At 42.0% G+C, this 17,699-nt stretch overlaps 1 protein-coding gene across 4 annotated transcripts in view; it reads left to right on the forward strand.

Moving 5' to 3' along the window:
- CNTN1 (contactin 1) overlaps positions 1-17,699 on the forward strand; it is a 615,999-nt gene that overhangs the window by 243,002 nt on the left and 355,298 nt on the right. For 3 of the 4 annotated variants that reach the window (XM_019514585.1, XM_019514588.1, XM_019514584.1), the window contains exon 3: positions 6,912-6,971. The exons of the other annotated variant lie outside the window; for it this stretch is intronic. The gene's annotated coding sequence lies outside the window, so the exon portion shown is untranslated. The remainder of the gene's footprint in view (positions 1-6,911; positions 6,972-17,699) is intronic. 4 annotated transcript variants of the gene reach the window in all.

Genomic DNA, 17,699 nt, shown 5'->3' on the forward strand with positions numbered 1-17,699 from the left:
GAAAGAAGGGTTTTTTTATTTTCCAATTTTCACCCATATCTTGGGTTAGTGATGCCCAGAATGTTCCCCGACTTTTTCCTAGAGGCCACAATTTTTATGGGTAATATCTTTTGTTGAACCAACTGCATGGTTTGGATAGACATAGGCAAGCTTTTGGGTAATACAGTATCCAGAGCTGTATCAGAGGTCTGAGGGAGGGACTGTGATACCTTAAATCTTGCCTGTTTCTATCCCAGCCATGCTGTTTGTGAAATAACATACATCAGCCACAAAAATTCTTGCCTGTTGCACGTTTCCTAGACCATCAACAACAACATCATCTCAATGGTAGCCTGACTTTTTGGAATTCATTGGGTTTGTAATTCAAAGGTTTCTGTAGATGAAGAAAGAAGTACAGTAAAAGCTTTCTTACCTGGCATGAGTGAGGTAAGACGGGGTGGGGATTGCTTGTTATCTAAAAATTCTGGTTATCTGGGTTATACCCTGCACAGCCAGGATCACAGCTGGCCCAACAGGAAGGTAAGTTTCTTTCAATCTACTTTTCTTTTATCTGTGCATGGGACAAATACAGACTGCAGCTGTGGGCTGGGCTCTGCTCTCTGCTTCTGCACCTCACTGCTGAAAATGGTATGCCACAGTGCCATGTGCAGGGCCAGTCCCGCCACTTACCCGAAGCATGGCCACCCCTGCTGGGAATACTTTATTAACCTATTAAATTCTGGTTAATAAAGTATTCTGGTTAGTGAAATGCCAGTTAACACAGCTTTTACTGTACTGCTGAGATGAGCATAAGGTTTTGCTTTACTCAGCCAGTGAGACTAGTTCTTAGTCCGATGGATAAAAACCAGCAGGCTGTATGTAGAGGAAGGAAAGAGTGAGCTAAATCCATAGTCATCATAAAGAAGGTATGTAACATGGGAGACGCTAAAGATACTGTGTGATGTTTGGAAATTGGGACCAGATAAGAGCAGAGATGTAGAAAATCTTTTCATTGAACACAAGGAGGTCAAACTACTGTAGATCTTCACATACCAGGGCAGCAGGCATGAAGGAGAACTGGCAAAAGGAAGAGGAGAGTGATAGAATCAGAGTAACAGGAAACTAAAATGATTTTTTCATGAGTATTATGGATAGCCTTTTAAGTGGATATACCTTCAGTTATGTTGCTATCTACTGAGTTGTATTGTTGAAGTACCAGCCCCTTAAAATCACTGCAAGTGCTAAAATAAGATGGAACTATGGTTTGAGAGCTGAATTTTCCAGTTTAAAAATAAACCATGAGCTAGGTCTCAAGGGTTTAATGGTTTTTTAAGTCCCTTCTTTAGTGGGAAGTGCTTGTCTGTAATCATGGATATAGTCTTTGTTGCTGCTTATTGTTCTCAGTACCCTCTGGCTCTTTGTGGGTTTTTAGTTACTGAATGTAGGATGCCATTTTGAGTGATTTACAACTACTCCATATTCACAGTCCCTGTAGGGGCAAAATAATTGTGTGGTGGTTCTTTGAGCTTATGGGCTAAGTATAGACATTCAAAAAGCTGGAGCCTGATTTGATCAATCTTTGCAGGTTAGTTTAACCTGTGTAGATTGAACCGATTTGCAAGTGAATAGAAAGTCGCTTTTGATACTGGAAATGCAGGCATATGCCTGCAGTGGTTCAGGCCAGAAACTGGGGGTGCTAGAGTGAGCCCTCGGCTGCAGGGAAGGTGTGCTGGGGGGAGGGGAAGGGGGTGTAGCCAGGCCCCAGCAGGCTGAGTATGATTGGGGAGGGGTTTAAACCCCTACCTTGGCTTGCATGGTCCCCAACCAGGGTGTGCCTAGGGGGTGAAGCAGCCCCTGCCAAGCATTTCCCACCCCCACCCTCGTGGCCAATCCCAGCAGCAGCGTGAAGCAAATGGAGATGGGGTCTTTAATTACCCTCTCTATTCTCTGTGAAACTTGGCATGGACCCAAGCTGGGGTCTGCCTGGCTGGGGTGGAGCAGCCCATGTCAGGACTCCACCCCCCCCAACTCGTTGGTGCAGCAGCAGGGGTAGGAGCATGGCCAGGTGCCAGCCTGGCATGGCCCTCTAAGGCAAAGCAGGCAGGGAGGGGATTTATTTTTCCCTCCCTCTCCTCTCTCCTGGGGCCCCTGCCAGGGTCTGCCTGGCCAGGGTAGAGCAGCACTTGTCAGGCATTTTGTGTGCTGCTTGAAGACCTAATTGAATTATTAGCTAGTTTTATCTCAAAGAATTCCATAGCCTGCAATTCTGGAAGCATGATGTACCTGTAAAGAAACTGGTCTGGCTTGTGTCAGAAGCTGGGCACTTTGTAACTCTCTCCCTTTTAATAACTTTCATTCCCTTCTGTACATCAGTAAGGTTTATCAGCCTGCTGATCCCAGGAACCATTTTCAGCAGTGCAGCAGCCATCTGTCTTCAGCTTTTGCGATTTACTGGCTGACAGTTAAGCTACAGAAAATATTGATCATGCCCCTTATGGCATCCCAGGCAGACTATGCAAGGTGGTCGTAGCAGGTAGGGAGGTACACCATTAGGCATTCTCTGACATGAACAGACAACCACAGCAGTGAGCTGCTCTAGCATGCCCACCCTCTCCACAAGTCAAAGTCAGCAACCATCATATCTAGTAGTAAGAAACAAGCAAAGACCAGTGGACCACTTCGTCCAGCAATGAACAGGTGCTGCCTCTACTGTGGGCTCAGATGGATCAAGTTGGCATCAGCCAGGGTGTGGGGGGCATGGCCAGCCCCAGCAGCAGCCTTAAGTGAACAGGGGAGGCAGCAGGTTCAATTCTCCCCTCTGTCCCCTGTCCCATCGGTCCTCTCCACCCTTTGCTGATCCAGCGGCAGGGGTGGGGGCATGCCCAGATGCCAGCCAGTGTGGCCCCCTGAGGTGAAGGTGGAAGGGAGGGGGTTTAATCCAGTCCATGGAATAAAAAAAAAAAATCTGTCATTCTAGTGCAGAGTGTGGAATGTCTCTGAGGCCTTGAGATGCTGCTATACCACAAATAAGACATATTCATAATGGTCACTTCTACTTGGGTTCAGTAATGCCAGTATACTTCACAAAGCTTTAGTTTACTCAAATTCTAGTCCCAACCCATCCTGATAGTAAAAACCTCAGGACTTGTGAGAGATAACAGAACCACCAATATATCTCTCTTCTGTCTACTTCTTCTAACAAAGTGCTTTGTGGATGAAAGATTTGGACACCTTTATTCCAATAGCTTCTATCAAGTCTTATGCATTTTTAGGAGTCCATCAAATTACCTCTTTGATAGTCTGCTCCAATTCCTTAATATTGGGCAGAACTACTGACAAGTTTCTATTGGGACAAAAGGATTACTCAGTGATTTATGATACTAAAACAGGATTGTGACTCTCCCTTGTTGCATTGCAATTGATCACAAAACTAATATACAAACTTCTGTTCAGATAGGGATCCGCTCTTGTCACAGAATCCATCTTGGATTATTAAGTAGAACCAAATGGAGATGGGGTGGAACCTAATAATCCAAGATAGTTCAAAGTTTTTCCATTAATGTTTGCTTTGTTTTTACAAAGTGCTAAATGGTCCTACATAGAATGAGGGGGGGTGTCTTTTGTTTACCTCTTATCTGTATAATTGGTTGATCAAAGTTGAATTTTAGAAGAGAATGATCTTAAATACTTTTGCCCTGGAGTTGAGTCTGTCTATTTAATCTATTTTATAAAATCAGGTACAATCTTTTATAAAATCGCTGAAAGGCCCCATGGAATCTGTCACAGTCAGAGGAAATACAATGGAAGAAAAATGGTAAATATTTGCTGACAGTCTCCTCTTCTATGCTAGGCAAATATTTTGGTAATCCAAGGTATAGTAACTGTTGGTAGTTACTATTATTTTGATGACAAATACTCTGTAACTTCTTGTAGATGTGGCTTATATGAAACCCTTTCCTTCGCGTTCAAAAAATCCAAATTACATTGGCCTTAATAGGAAGAATAATAATGAGCAAATGGAGGTTGTGATACCCAAGATATGTAACTCATCTAAGGAAGGCTCCTTCCCAGGAGTTCTGACTTGGTTTATCAGATTAAATTTGTGAAACTCATAGGCTATTATAGATCCAACTTAAGCCTGTTGTGATGATATTCAATCATATAAACTGTCAAAGTCAATTTAGAACTTTACACAAGGAACTAGATTTCTTAGTTTATCAAGAATACATACTTGACTGTGTTGTCCTCCTAGCTGTTGATAACGGATATACTAGAAACATTTATAAAACAGGTCTGCTTTTAGTTGCACCTTTGCAACCTCACTGAACTAAATGGGATTGGCATATTTTTTGTGTGGAAAAGCTTTTGCTTTGTTAAATGGATTACATTAATCCCTTTAGATGTCACACACAATTTCTGCTTTCCATGTCTGTCTCCATTTGGGTTACAGGTATCATCCTAAATTCTGCTCATTTACACCAATGCAACTTCATCAAATTCACTGGAGATACTCTGACTTTATACTGCTGTGAGAGAATTTGGCCAAACTTCCTCATGGTGTGTTCAGTTTTACATGAATGTGTGAAAGGTGGTAGTTCAAGCTGCAGTGCTATGAAGATTTATAACTGTTCTCTATCTCCATCTCTCCACAAATAAACCATTGCTGTGGCTTTAACTAAGCTCCTGAAGCTATCTGTCGATACCTCTGATACCAGAAAGGGGATTTATTCTGCGTGGCAATAACTCATCCAAACACAAGTGAAACACTTGTATGGACTTCCATAGGCTTAGGATCAGGCCCCAAATGAAATTCTGGCTCTAGTGGCTTGATTCACTTACTCTACATGCTATGTAGCACGTGGGTAATGCAGGGACATTTAACAGTCTCTCACCTCAGTGATGATTCTAATCTTTTCCTGCAGTCTCTTTTCCCAGTCTCCACCTTTCACTTCTTGGCTAGGTACAGACAGTCAAAAAGCCTAAGGCTGAATTGATTCAGTGTTTGCAGGTTAGTTTAAAATGCACAGATTAAACTGAAACAGAAGTGAACAGACATTTGGGGGGAGGGGGCACTAGAGCAGGGGTCTCTGGCTGTGTGTTCACTTCCTCTCCCTGCTGCCTCTGAGGTCTCTGGAATTTGTGGTCCAGAATTACAACAGCAGGATTCTGCAGAGTTGCTCATGACTTCTTCTTCCTGCTTCCAGATGCCTCTGGGATTTGTAGTCCACAGTTGCAGCCAGCAGTAAGTTTAGCAGGGCAGGGCAGCTAGCTCTATGCTCAGGGGAAGAGGAATTTAACTCCTCTCTCTGGCCCCAGACCCCAGCCTGGGTTTTCCTGGGGGCAGGGGTGGTCCCCCCCCACCGTAGACTGGGCTGCATCCCCAGTTGGGTTTGTCTCCCCCATCAGCCAGCCCTCACGGCTCCAGCTAGGGAGCAGAGGGGTGGGGTCAGCCCTGCTCTCTGAAGCGGACAGCCCAGCCCAGGGCTGCCGAGCATGTTGGGATGCTGAAGGACTCTGATTTAACTTGAATCAGGAAATGGTTTGGAACAGAAGTTTCATAAACTAGTTTGACCCAAATCAGTTAAGTCAGATACTACATTCAACCAGGTTTATTGTAAACCAGTTTCAGCCATTTTGAAACTGGTTTATTTGCACTAAGCTTCTGTTCTGTTACAGGTTTAAACCAGTTTCTGATCACTTAAACCAGTTTGTGTCACTTCTGTCCCTGGCCCTAAAGTTCCGTTAGTGAGCCAGGACCTCTCCTTTGTACCAAGAAGATTTTATTTGAGAGGCATATATGGCAGACTTAAGTGGCTGAGGTGGATGCATGTTTGCCAGAGAAAGAAAGAGCTAGTAAACTGTTGCTGGGAACTTTTTGTTGAGGTAACTCAGATGAAAAAGGGAGGGAGTATGCTGGAAAGATTTTGGAATAGTCAGATCTTTGATAAAGGTTACATACCTTGATACTGTGGATTATATTCTTTTAATCGGATATTATATGAACTACAATTGTAACTATGCTAAACAAAATTATTTGTGGGTACTGCTTTATATAGGGTTAACATGATATATTTAATAAAAAATCTCAAAGCTTTTAATCCTCAAATATGAGCAAGTTAATACAAATATAGTACAGAAAGCAATGAAAAACTTTACTGTTGTATCATTTCTGTACACTTAGTTATTCTCTGTGCTGTGAAGTTGAGGGAAAATCATATCTAGCTCTTATACTATTTAAAGACTCATACTTCAGAAAATATACAGTTGAAATAAAAAGAACAGATGATGCAGCATTTTTGGAAGGACAGAGAAATGCAGAGCTCAGATTAAACCCTGCAGTATGTAAATGTCGTGCTATGTATGTTAGTGTTATGCATGAGTGCTGCAGAGGTGGAAAGCCTAAGATTGCATCTGATTTTGGCTGGAATATTTATGTTGCAGTAAACCAATTGCCTAGCCCCAATTGTTTTAGTGATGAACAGATCAATATCCCATTACTGGATGTAACAGTGGCTACAGGAAGTGCACAGAAGATTTTAATGCATGAATTATGCATGCTGTGCTCATTCTTTAGTCTCAGAGCGAAGTGGCAGAGACTGTAAAGATGACTGGAATAGTTTTTTGTATAAAGTGACTGCAGTGAAATGCTTCATATTTTCATGCACACAAGCAGCATTGAGTAGGACGGCCTATTTAAGAAGATATAAATCCCTGAGCTTACAGCACAGAATGCTTGATTCGAAAGCATTGCAGCCATGTACAGAGCCAGTTTTCCTGCTGTCTAACCTGTTTTCTACAGAAGGTTGGCTGAGGGATGCTAACGGCTGTGCTCTGCTCTGAGGTCACAGCTTGAAGTCTTTTTTTTTAATTTGTTTCTGCCGCAGGAGAGGATCTGTGAAGTTTATTTGTGCAACCATCCTTGTATTTTTCAGAAATATAAAGTTGGAATAGTTATTATGAACCAAAGGGCAGGATGGAATTCATCATCTAAGGTAAACTAAATGTTTTTTATCTGTAGGTCTTATTGCAGAACCCAGAATATGCTGAGGCAGGATTATGGTGATGCAGAGTGGTTACACTGACTCAGATATCTGTGCTGGAATGCAGAGTCAGATTTCTTAAATGGCCATTGCTGGTTATATCTTGCTGTATTTTTAAATGAGTAATTAAAGATTCTTGTGAATATATGTTGTTAGACTTTTGCATATTGGAATGTATATGAGTGTATATTTCTGATCAAGTCTTACCTGCCATAGATGACTGCATTGTGTGGAGGGCAGTACAGTAAAATAAAATGATCTATTTCATTAGAGGTCCTAGCAGGATAATGACAGTGGAGTTTAATTTTCTTTTATTCCTATGTTTCTATATTTATTTCTACATTTATAAATAATTGTAAGATAAAAGTATATTTAGGAAGTGAGATCTCAGAATCTATTCCTAGGCTGCCCTATAAATGACTGAGATGATCAAACTATTAAATCTTCATGAAAAGTCTGGGCAGTTCTATAGTGAAGAAACAAATCTGCCCATATTGTCCTTCAAAATAGTCTGTCTGTTTGATGCTCTGAGGTATTTATAGTGACTCCATTTGCTGGAAATGCATGTTGTTGACAAGAAATAGAAAATTTAAAAGCATATGCAGTATATGCATTACATTTGCATATGTGACTACCAGTAATTAAGAGATGTTTATGGTTTGTAAAAAGCTGCTGTAGTGGTCCAGTATACACATATAAAAGAAAAAGAAATATAAAACTGGTTTTAGTTGTTATTATTAAACCCAGTTTTCTAGTAAAATAGATGTTTTATATATGCATCTGTATATCATTCTTAAGTATTTTCATATATCTTTAGGTATGAACTTTTGTGTTTTGGAAGATATGAACCAAACTGAAATGCAAGCTCCCTACATTCAATGTAAAGTACATTCAATACATACTTGAAAAGATCTGTTCATATTTTTACTTGGACATTTTTTCATAAAATGCAAGTATTGGAAGAGCAGGACAGCTTATTTAATAAATCTGAAAGCCATGTTCTATGTGATTGGAATTTTTGAGAAGTTACTGCCAGTTGGTACTGTAGATAATAACAGAAATTCTAGATGTTATCATTCTTTTTCTCTACATTTACACTGTTATTTAATATTTATGTTGCAGTAACACTTGAGGGCTGCAGACAGGATTCAGGTTTCACTGTGCCATGTTCTTCATAAACACGTATGGGCCCCTGCCTTAAAGAACAGGCTGTTTGACTATTAATTACTTGGAAAAATATGTTTTACTTACTTAACTATTACTATTTCAGTGTTGGGAGGAAATACTTGATATTGCTTAATAGGGAGTTTAATATCCCGCCCTGCAAAATATACAGAGCAATGATCTTTTTGAAGCACACTGTAAGGGAATGCATATATTAGTGTAAAATCCTATATCATAATAATTTCTCTCTTACCATTTTAAACTGTTTTTGGGTGTTGTCCTAAATGATACAGGCAGCGTTTAGAATATGTCTCTTTATCATCACATAGCTTCTGGGAAGGAAAGGTGTTGCTTATATCTTGAAGGCCTCCTGAATGCTGAGTCACATAGCACTGTTAATAGTACTCACTTGCCCCCTGGCTGTAGGTGCAACTATGCAGTGAGGTGAGGATCTTTTAAAAGATAAAATAGAGAAGACTGGCATTCAAAAAAAGTAAACATGATATAAGAATCTTCACTAGCCAATTAATAGCACTGAGTGGGAACACACTTTTGGGAGTGTGATCTGAAGGGTGAATCCTGTTGGATGAACAGCAGCAACATAGGAATACAAGGCTGGGACAGTCGTAGTAAAGAAAAGCACATTTGGTTGTCTGTTGGCACTGTAGTACTCTCTGAATTTTGTTCCTCTTTTGCCATAAAAAATTTAATGATTTTTTTTCATCTTGCATCAAAGAAAGCACCCAAAATAAATAATTTGCAGAATATAGCAACGACAGTGATATGTGGAAGAGAACAGTTAGAAGGAAAAGTTGTATAGGGACAATTTCATAATTGAATTAGACAATGCTGTGGTCAATAGTAACTAAATAAAATAATAGAAAGAAATAATAAATTGTATATGTAGTTATTTGTTTGTCTGCATAAAAAATGGGTTCCAAGCATATCATGCCTATTAAAATTCAATGATTCAGTAAGATGCTATTCTAGTGACAATAATGATTGTTGTTGAAATACAAATAATTGTTTAAAACACTAGAATTGATTTCTTAACAACGAAATAAACATAGGAAAACAGTTTTAAAAATTGGTAAGAGTTTCTGACTGGAATTTCACAGGCACATAATGGAGGTGGTTGCCAAACTCCAATTAAAGTTCACTGAGATTTAGAATATTAAATCCCTTCATTTGGGATTTCCAAAAGAGTGCATTGAAATATTTAAGTGATTATAATAAGGACCGTTTGAATAGAAAGGTAGTCAATCAAATAACTTTGGATTGCTAACATAGATCCCCCAGGCAATTAGAGAACCATCAGGAGTAATAGTTATTATTGTGTATTTGAAAGCATCAAGAAACAGTCTAGAATTTTAGTAAAGAAATCTAATGTAAGTTGTTGGGAAAATTTGAAAACTATCAGCTTACCTAAGAGCTGTTGTTGGAAAATGGAGTATAATTCATCCTGCACTAATTTACTAAAGATTTCTATATCTAATACTTAGATGGAAGATGAAATAACTAAAGGCAGTGTACATAAATTTTGACTGTAGGGTTTCAAATATATATATTGGACCAATAGTGGGGATAGTATTCTACCATAAATAAGACTAGTCAGAGAAGTGATACCTACTACCAAGTCAGTGGCCCAATTTTTGCTTTGTGGTGCAAACCAAACACATCTCAGCCTGGCCAGTAACTGACTGAGAATCATGCTATGAAAACCATATTTTTCAGAAAGTTGTGGTGTCTAAGTTTTAGGAAACGATACTCAAGTAGCAGGTGGCACTCTTATGAGCCTAGGTCAGTTTTGGACCCAGGTCATAATATACTAGCAGATAATAATTGTAAAACTATGCTATATTCATATAAGAAATGAAACACAAAGCCTGTAAAAGAAGATGTGAAGGGAGAGAGAAGGTACCGATCACAAAACTAATGCATATAAACAAAGAGACAATGAGTATACTAACAGAAGGTATATGGACAATTATTAAAATAATGAGGATATTTAAGCGGAGTATTTCTTTGCCAATGAGGACAAATTTACCAAACATTAAAAAAATAAAGTTTTGAGAATAGGCATTTTACTGTCTTCCACATTCGTTGGCACAGTATGGTGAAATGTTTGCAGTAACTTAATGATGCTTGTTATGTATTTCCTACTGAAGTTGGGAGGAAATTGTCTGTTGAGACTAACAAATATCCTTATAGATTGATTGAACATGTCTTGGTAGAAGTAAAGTACCAGTTCAAAATGATTCTGTGTAATTGCAAATGTTCAAGTTCATGAAGAAAGAAATCTGTGAATACTTTAAGTGTAGCTAGGGTCAGAAAAGTCATTGTATAAATATCATATTCTTACTCAACAGTTCAGTTCCTCCAGCAAAAAAGATACTATTTACTCCTGTTAATAGTATTGTCTGGGGACTGCTGTGGGAGAGTGAGGTGGGGCTGTGTTAAACCACTCATAAACAGAATTGAACAGAGTTCAGTTTAGATTAATTGGATAGCAACAAATCTAGAAGCACATAATATCATTTTATAGAGACAGTCTTCAGATTGTAGTCACATTTTTGTGTATTTTTGAGATTTTGTGAGCTTAGAAACAAGATTCTTCAATAATTATGAAAAATGGGTAAGAGGCTAATGCCCTGGGTTCCTCTCCTTTAAAAAAAAAATGTTTGTTACTTACAGACTTCATTACAGCTTCACTCTACAATATTTATTCATCTGCTTTCTGACGTAGAATCTGTAAGCTGTTTTATTAATACAGGCTCATGAAAGCTTATAGAGTCTTCATCTAGTTCTTGAAAGTATCTTTCTATCCTTGGTTTGAAAGCTATGTTCTTGCCTTCTCCAATTAATACTAATTGAATCAGAACAAATACCTCTTAGTCTCCTAGAGCACATGTGCACTTGGGGCATCTTACCTGGTGGAACACTCAGGAAAAGATAAAACCGTTACAGGCAGCAAGCTGTCTTCCTTAAGTACCAATAAACTGGTACTATAGTTAGTAGAACACATCAACGTAATCTGACAGAAAACTGGAAATCTCCCCACTGTTAAATTTAAAAACAGACATTTCCATCTAAGTTCTGCCTTACCAAAGGCATTCATTCTTTCCTTCTCTCCCCAGCAACAACTATTTTATATTCCTTATTTTGAGCACTTTACAATGGAAGAGAGAAGATGAGCAGGAATTAATCACTTTTTCATCAGCTCCCAGGTTTTGTCGTCCTGAATTCTCTTAAAGTCAGGTCCTTTTTTAAGACAATGGAAAAACGGTGGTCAAAACTGTTGTGTCAGAGTTCTTTATACTACTTGTACAAACAGTTTTTTATTTTTGTATTTTTTACTTCATGTGACAACTTTATACTGACATGTACTAACTACTCAAAGCTGCTGTGCTAATGGCAGTGAAATACAAAGATGGATGGAAGACTACCACAAAATGAGAAAACACGTTTATAAGTAGCTGTCTAGCTGAAGTAACGGTGGTCAGTTTGATATCCTAGGACTTTGGGGACATACAGATGATTTGCTAGAGAAGAACATTAAAACTTAATTCACAATAACTGGAATCCTTTCATTCATCGGTCAGCAATGTAACGATGTTTTATATAATACAGTTTCATGGCAAAGTGCTTCGCAAATTTTATTAACTTAAACACAAACCATGAGGCAGATCCTAATCTAACCACTTGATGGTTAAATTTCAAAGCAGTTCTTCTCCTTTTTAGGGACCAAAAGAAGAGGTGAATTTTTAGGTGCTTTTTGACCTCAGCTCTCCTGAAACTCTGGGCCTTATTTAAGTACATAAGTCAGTGATTCTTAACTAGGATGCTGTACGATTCTTGTAAGGGTGATGCAGGATGCCATGCAAAATTAACACCTACAAATGATTCACACGATAAACCCAGAGATTTCAAATAGGAATCCATGGGCACATCCAGACATGCATGGACATTTGGTTCCCCGGGGACAAATAGCAGCAGTGTACTTTGTGCTGCCACTACTGTCCCTGGGGAATGCCTGTGCCACGAATGCTTTGGCACGCAGCAAGTTATGCTGGGGGCAGTAGGGAAGTCTGGGGCCAGCACTGTGTTGGTCCCAGTAGCCTTACATGGGATCCTGGGGGCCTTGTGGGGCTGCAGCTGCAGTGATCCTACTGGGCAGAGCCTGGCCAGCAGTCACAGTGTGGCTCCTGGTGGCCTGGTTCCACTTTTCAGCATTGCATGCTGCCCGAACATGTGCTGCTCCATTCTTTTTTTCCCTGGAATTTTTTTTTGACCCCTGAATATCCAAGTGGTTCCTGAGGCCAGGAGCCCCCACAGGCTGGGGCTGCATGTCCTAGCACCAGTATAGGGACGGGGCAGGGCTGCAGTGCAGCAGTTGCCCCTGTAGCCACAGCTCTCACGAGTAGGTGGTGTCCCATCCCATCTGGTGGCTGGACATGCAGGGTGTGAAATTTGGGGTGGGGTGGGGCAGATGTGGAGTTTGTGGAGGAACAGGTGTGGGGTTTGTGGAGGTATTTGAGAGGGTTTGTGGGTGGGTCTGAGGTTTCTGGGGGTAAGGCTCATGGGGTGTCTTGTTAAGGGGCTTCAGGGAGCGTGGGGATGGTTTGGGGGGATGGAGTTTGTGGGGGATTTTGGGGTGGTTTGTGAGGGTGACACAACCACAGCATCTCTGTGCCTGCTGCATACCTCTGCTGCTCCAGTATGCTGCCTCAGTACGCCGGAGGAAGCAGAAGTGGGGCAAGGCTGGCAGCAGTGGATTGGGCCCAGGCTCTATCCCTGGTAAGTAGGAACCTGGAGATGGGGGGGACTGTGTGGGGTTTGAGGGACTGCTTGGGAGGGGTGGGTTTCCCGCCTGTCCTCCTGCATGGTGCACAGCCTCACCTCCGTAGCAGCAGTGGCCGTTTGAGTGCTGATGGCCCATTGCTGCCTGAGACACAGGGGCTGCACATAGCACACAGTGGGCCAGGTCCACTGGCATGCACCATCAACCATGACTGGGCTGGCCCTTGCTATCACCTGGGCTCCTGGCACCGCATGCAAGGGCCACGCACCCTCGTGCTGGACCAGGTCCTGCCTCCGTGTGCCCTGTGCACTGTCAGTCTGGGCTGGCTCCATGGAGGCAGGATCTAGCCTAGCTTGAGGGCACACAACTCGTGTGAGCAGTGCCAGGAGCCCAGGTGACAGCAAGAGATAGTCTCGTTCTTTCCAAGAGTGCATGCATGCCACCGGGCCAGGCCCGTGCCACGTACATCCCCCATGTCTCAGGTGGCAGCAGGCCATGAGTGCCCCAACGGCTACTGCCACTGCTGCAGGAGACTGTGCACCATGTGGGGAGGCAGGCGAGGGATCTATCCCCCCCGAGCACTCCCCTCCACCCCCACAGTCCCCCTCACTCTCACGTCCCTACTTACCAGAGAGAGAGCCTGGGTCCAAGCCACTGCTGCAGCACTGCACCACTCCTATTAGCCCCAGCACACTGAGGCAGCATGTTGGAGCAGCAGGGGCATGTGGCCGACATAGAGATGCTCTGGCCACATGCTCCTCTCTCTGGCAGCCCCAGCCTCTGGTTCCCTCCAGGCATACTTCAGGTGCATGCCCTGTGCTGCTTTTTCCCAGGGTGTTTTTTTTAAATTTATTTCCTAGTATCAAAATTAGAGTCTGCGCTGCAAATATGCAGCGCAGGGAACTTTTTTTTGTTCCTAGTATGCCTCTCTCAGCCTCTCAAGCTGCTTTGAGAGACTGCAACAGGCACGTGCTTGCTCATTTGGATGTGGCCTTTGAGTCTAGAAAGGGATGCCTTCAGTCTTAACTACGTGTTAACTTAAAACTCTTCTGAAAACCCTGACCTTGTGGGCAAGGAGCTCAACCCGGGCCCTATGATAATAGGAGGAGCTCCAGAAGTTTGAAGTCTCTTTAAGCAGTAGTTGAAGGATTTTATCCTTGACTGAAAAACTTTATATATAGGTTAAAATAGCAACCAAAGGGTAAATATCCAGTTGAAGCTGGATTGACTGCTTAGATATTCAGAGTGTTATATATCTAAGTTGTAATTCAAATAGAAAACCAACACTAGGACCCATAATATGAATACCAAATTTATCTGAATCCAAATTTAGTTAAATTTAAGATGACCCATGAATTATTAGATTCCAGACACAGAGAACTGTAAATTTGTTTTAATTTTCCTTGTCTAGACTCTAGTTATTGGACGATCCTCTTAAGTTCATCTGCCCACCACTGCCACAGAGAAAGCAGTGGCAGGGAAATCTTTGGCTAGAGGTCAGGCAGCCTGCCTCATGCTCCTTATCCCGACCCTTGCCTGCCCACCTGCCACATTTACTCCACCCCTCTGCCTTCTCTACCCTATTTCTTGTTCCCTTCTGTTGCCTCCCCACCCCACCCCCCCCCACCCCCCCCTAGATTTGTAGCTGCTTTGGTTCTGGCCCATACTAGAATCTAAGACAAGGGTTTTTTTCTCCCATGCTAAATGGGGAAAAAGCATCATCTTAGATTAGTGTAAATATTTATCATGTGATGGAGTAACTAAAGAATTAGGTTCAGCGTGTGTAGTAGTAGCAGTCTGACTTCCTTTCCTATGACCAGGTGGAAATTATATTCCTAAACACTAGAATAATGAAATTAGAGGGAAAGTTTCCAACTGGGTGAGACAAAGATGGACCTTGATACCTTAATTGTAGGAGTCATATAAGATGGTTCCTGTTGGTGCCTGTAGAAAGGAAACTATTCATTGCCTATGAGTGTCCTCCATTTCTCCTGTGAGTTTATTTAAATCATGACAGGTAAGGAAATATTGGTTGAACCCATTTCCACCATGAGGAAATCCTTGCCTTGCGGCCCTCTGGGAGAAAACACAGACATTGCAAAAATGACTTTCATTTTCCTGCTCTGGGTGGAGAGAGGGAAGGAGATAACATATCATTTTATTCCTTTACTTTTTCTGGTAAATTCATTTATCTTTGTTCTGTGTTCTTGGTATGGCATCTTTTTCTCTCTCTCTTATCAATGGAGGGGCTGTGCGCTGCCCAAATTAAGCTCAAAATGAAATTACAGTCGTAAAAAAAACCTGTAGTGATAGGACTTCAATGTAAAAGCGTTGTAAACAGTGCAGGGGTATGAACATTTGATGTGCAACAAATAGTTTTGCTGCAGTACCATAAAAGGTACATAGGGGAGCATTCTGGCCCCTGAACTCCCTGGGGCATGTAGAAGGAATCAAATTTTTCTTCCTGAGCTCTACAGTCCATGATATTTAACCACAACAGGCCTGTTTTTTTCAGTCCTGTCCCTTACTTTCTAAATAAAATATGTTCTTAAAAAAAAAATCATAGCTATACAGTGTGTGTGGGTCCATTCTCAGTTAGGTCTCTAGGTAATATTGGTATAGGAATAAAATGTCTACCCCTGCTGCCTTGTCCCATTACAGCTTTAGCAGTTATACCAATATGCTATTTTATTATAGTTGTATTCACTGACTTGCTTTTATATTTTGCCTTATGATTGAAAACTTGGAAGTGGAAAATAATTATGCATCTGTACTCAAGTTCTAGAATAAAATAATTCTTTTGCTAAATGGTTAAAATACTGTATCTCATTTATAATGTATAGTTCTATGGAAACAGGAATATTGTACTATTTGCTTTTCAAAAATACAAGTCTGGCTGATCTTTTCCTTTTCTGCTGTGCCCATGCCAGATTAGATCCAAGCATCTGAAAGGACCATTTGAAACAGTAATCATGGCATCATTGGTGCCATGATTTTTTCAGAGTTACTATTCTGTGTTGCCCATCTCACTCAAGGGAGTTCTTGAAGCTGTCCTTTTTGTTGGCCTATAATCAATATGTGCATTTGCAGAGACTCTCAGAAAATCATGTGCATATTCAAGATAGGTTTAAACTGTTTGTAGTAGGGATTAACAAGTTTTTAAGTTGTATACATCTGCATTTTTAATAAAAATAAATTGTCTTTCCCATTACTTGTAGTTAATGGCTTAGTTGACAACCAGAGCTTAGTGTGGCAAGAATTCTGTATGTGTTCTTCTGTACAGTTTTGGTGTTTTGAACAGTGGGGGCCAACCTTTCTGACAGGCATGCCACAAATTAGCCCCACACCTTTCCCAACTGTCACTTGATCCCCTTCCCTGCCTGATCTGTTGTTTTGCTTTGTCCTCCTAGCCTTGTGCTCTCTAATTTGATCTGCTTCTCTGGATTCTGCTCCTGTTTGTGTTCTCCTGGCCTGATTTGCTGCTCTGCTGCTTTGGTTTAAGTTGCCTGCCCTATCTGCCACTGTGATGCCTGTCTCCTCCCTGATCTGCTGACTGTCACACACAGAGGCTGCCCATGTTGCTTGTGCTTGTGCCACAAGTTGGCCAGTTTTGTTTTAGGACATGCAAAAAACCTAAAAGATGACTTTAGTACTCAATCTATTTTTAGCTTGCTACATACTCTTTTCCACAAAGTTATAAACAAGTGATCCACTCTGCAGATATCTTATGGGGCAAAGGGATGTAATTGAGAAGATTGCTGTGAAGGAAGAATTCTAATATTATAAAAGCCTTAGTCTGTCTGTCCATTTGTCCGTAACGTTTTATTCACACTTTGATTGGTTGTCTGAAACAACCAATCAGAGTGCATTCCAGATAGGTGGCAGAGGCATGGCGTGGCAGAATGCTGCCATGATGACAGCGATGGAGCAGGGGAGCCCCTGACCCCCCCTGGCCCTGCTCCCTGGATGGTGGGGGCAAGCTTCTCCCCACCCCGCTCCTAGGATGCAGCAGTGTGGGGTGCTGGTGATGCAGTGCTGGCCTTGCCTCCCCGCTTCGGCCTTGATGCCACTGCTGAACCCTGAGAAAACCTGGCAGGGACGGGAAGGAGGGAGAGGGAAGGGGAAGGGGAGGTGGGGACACAGCCATGAGGGAGGGAGGGGAGTTGGAGTGGGGAGAGGTTGTGCATGGCCAGACGTGCAGCAGCAGCAGTTCTGGGTGGTGGCTGCAGCCGCTGCATGCAAGCTTCCCCTCCTCCCCCATGCCTCAGAGGCGGCAGCACCAGAAGGTGGAGCAGCGGGTGGTGGGGGGCGTGCACGAAGCCAGACGGGACAGCGGGGAGGTGCACAGGGCTGGAGGCAGAGTGGCGGCAGCACAGGCGGGGGGTGGCAGCGCTCTGTCCCCACCTATCCCTGTTCCCCCTCTCCGTCCCATTCTTGCTGGGCAATTGGCTAGTAGTTCTATATATGCTTGAGGCTGATATTACCTCCATGCCTATAACCGTCTACTTTTAGCAGGGTAAGGGCCCTTCAGATCTCCTGGTTCTAGCTTTCCCTAGGTCTTCTTTACTACAAGATATTCCTGTATGCTGTCATGCCCAGAAGCTGCTTTCCTTGTTGTGCACCAGAACTCACATGTAAAGGCAGGATTTGCCTAAAAAATCACAGCTTATTGCTGAGTGTCACACCATAAAACCACCATTTCCCAGTTACATTAT

Source organism: Gavialis gangeticus, unplaced genomic scaffold (assembly GCF_001723915.1).
Source record: "Gavialis gangeticus isolate Ggan-Ray unplaced genomic scaffold, GavGan_comp1, whole genome shotgun sequence".
In the NCBI taxonomy this organism is placed as follows: Eukaryota; Metazoa; Chordata; order Crocodylia; family Gavialidae; genus Gavialis; species Gavialis gangeticus.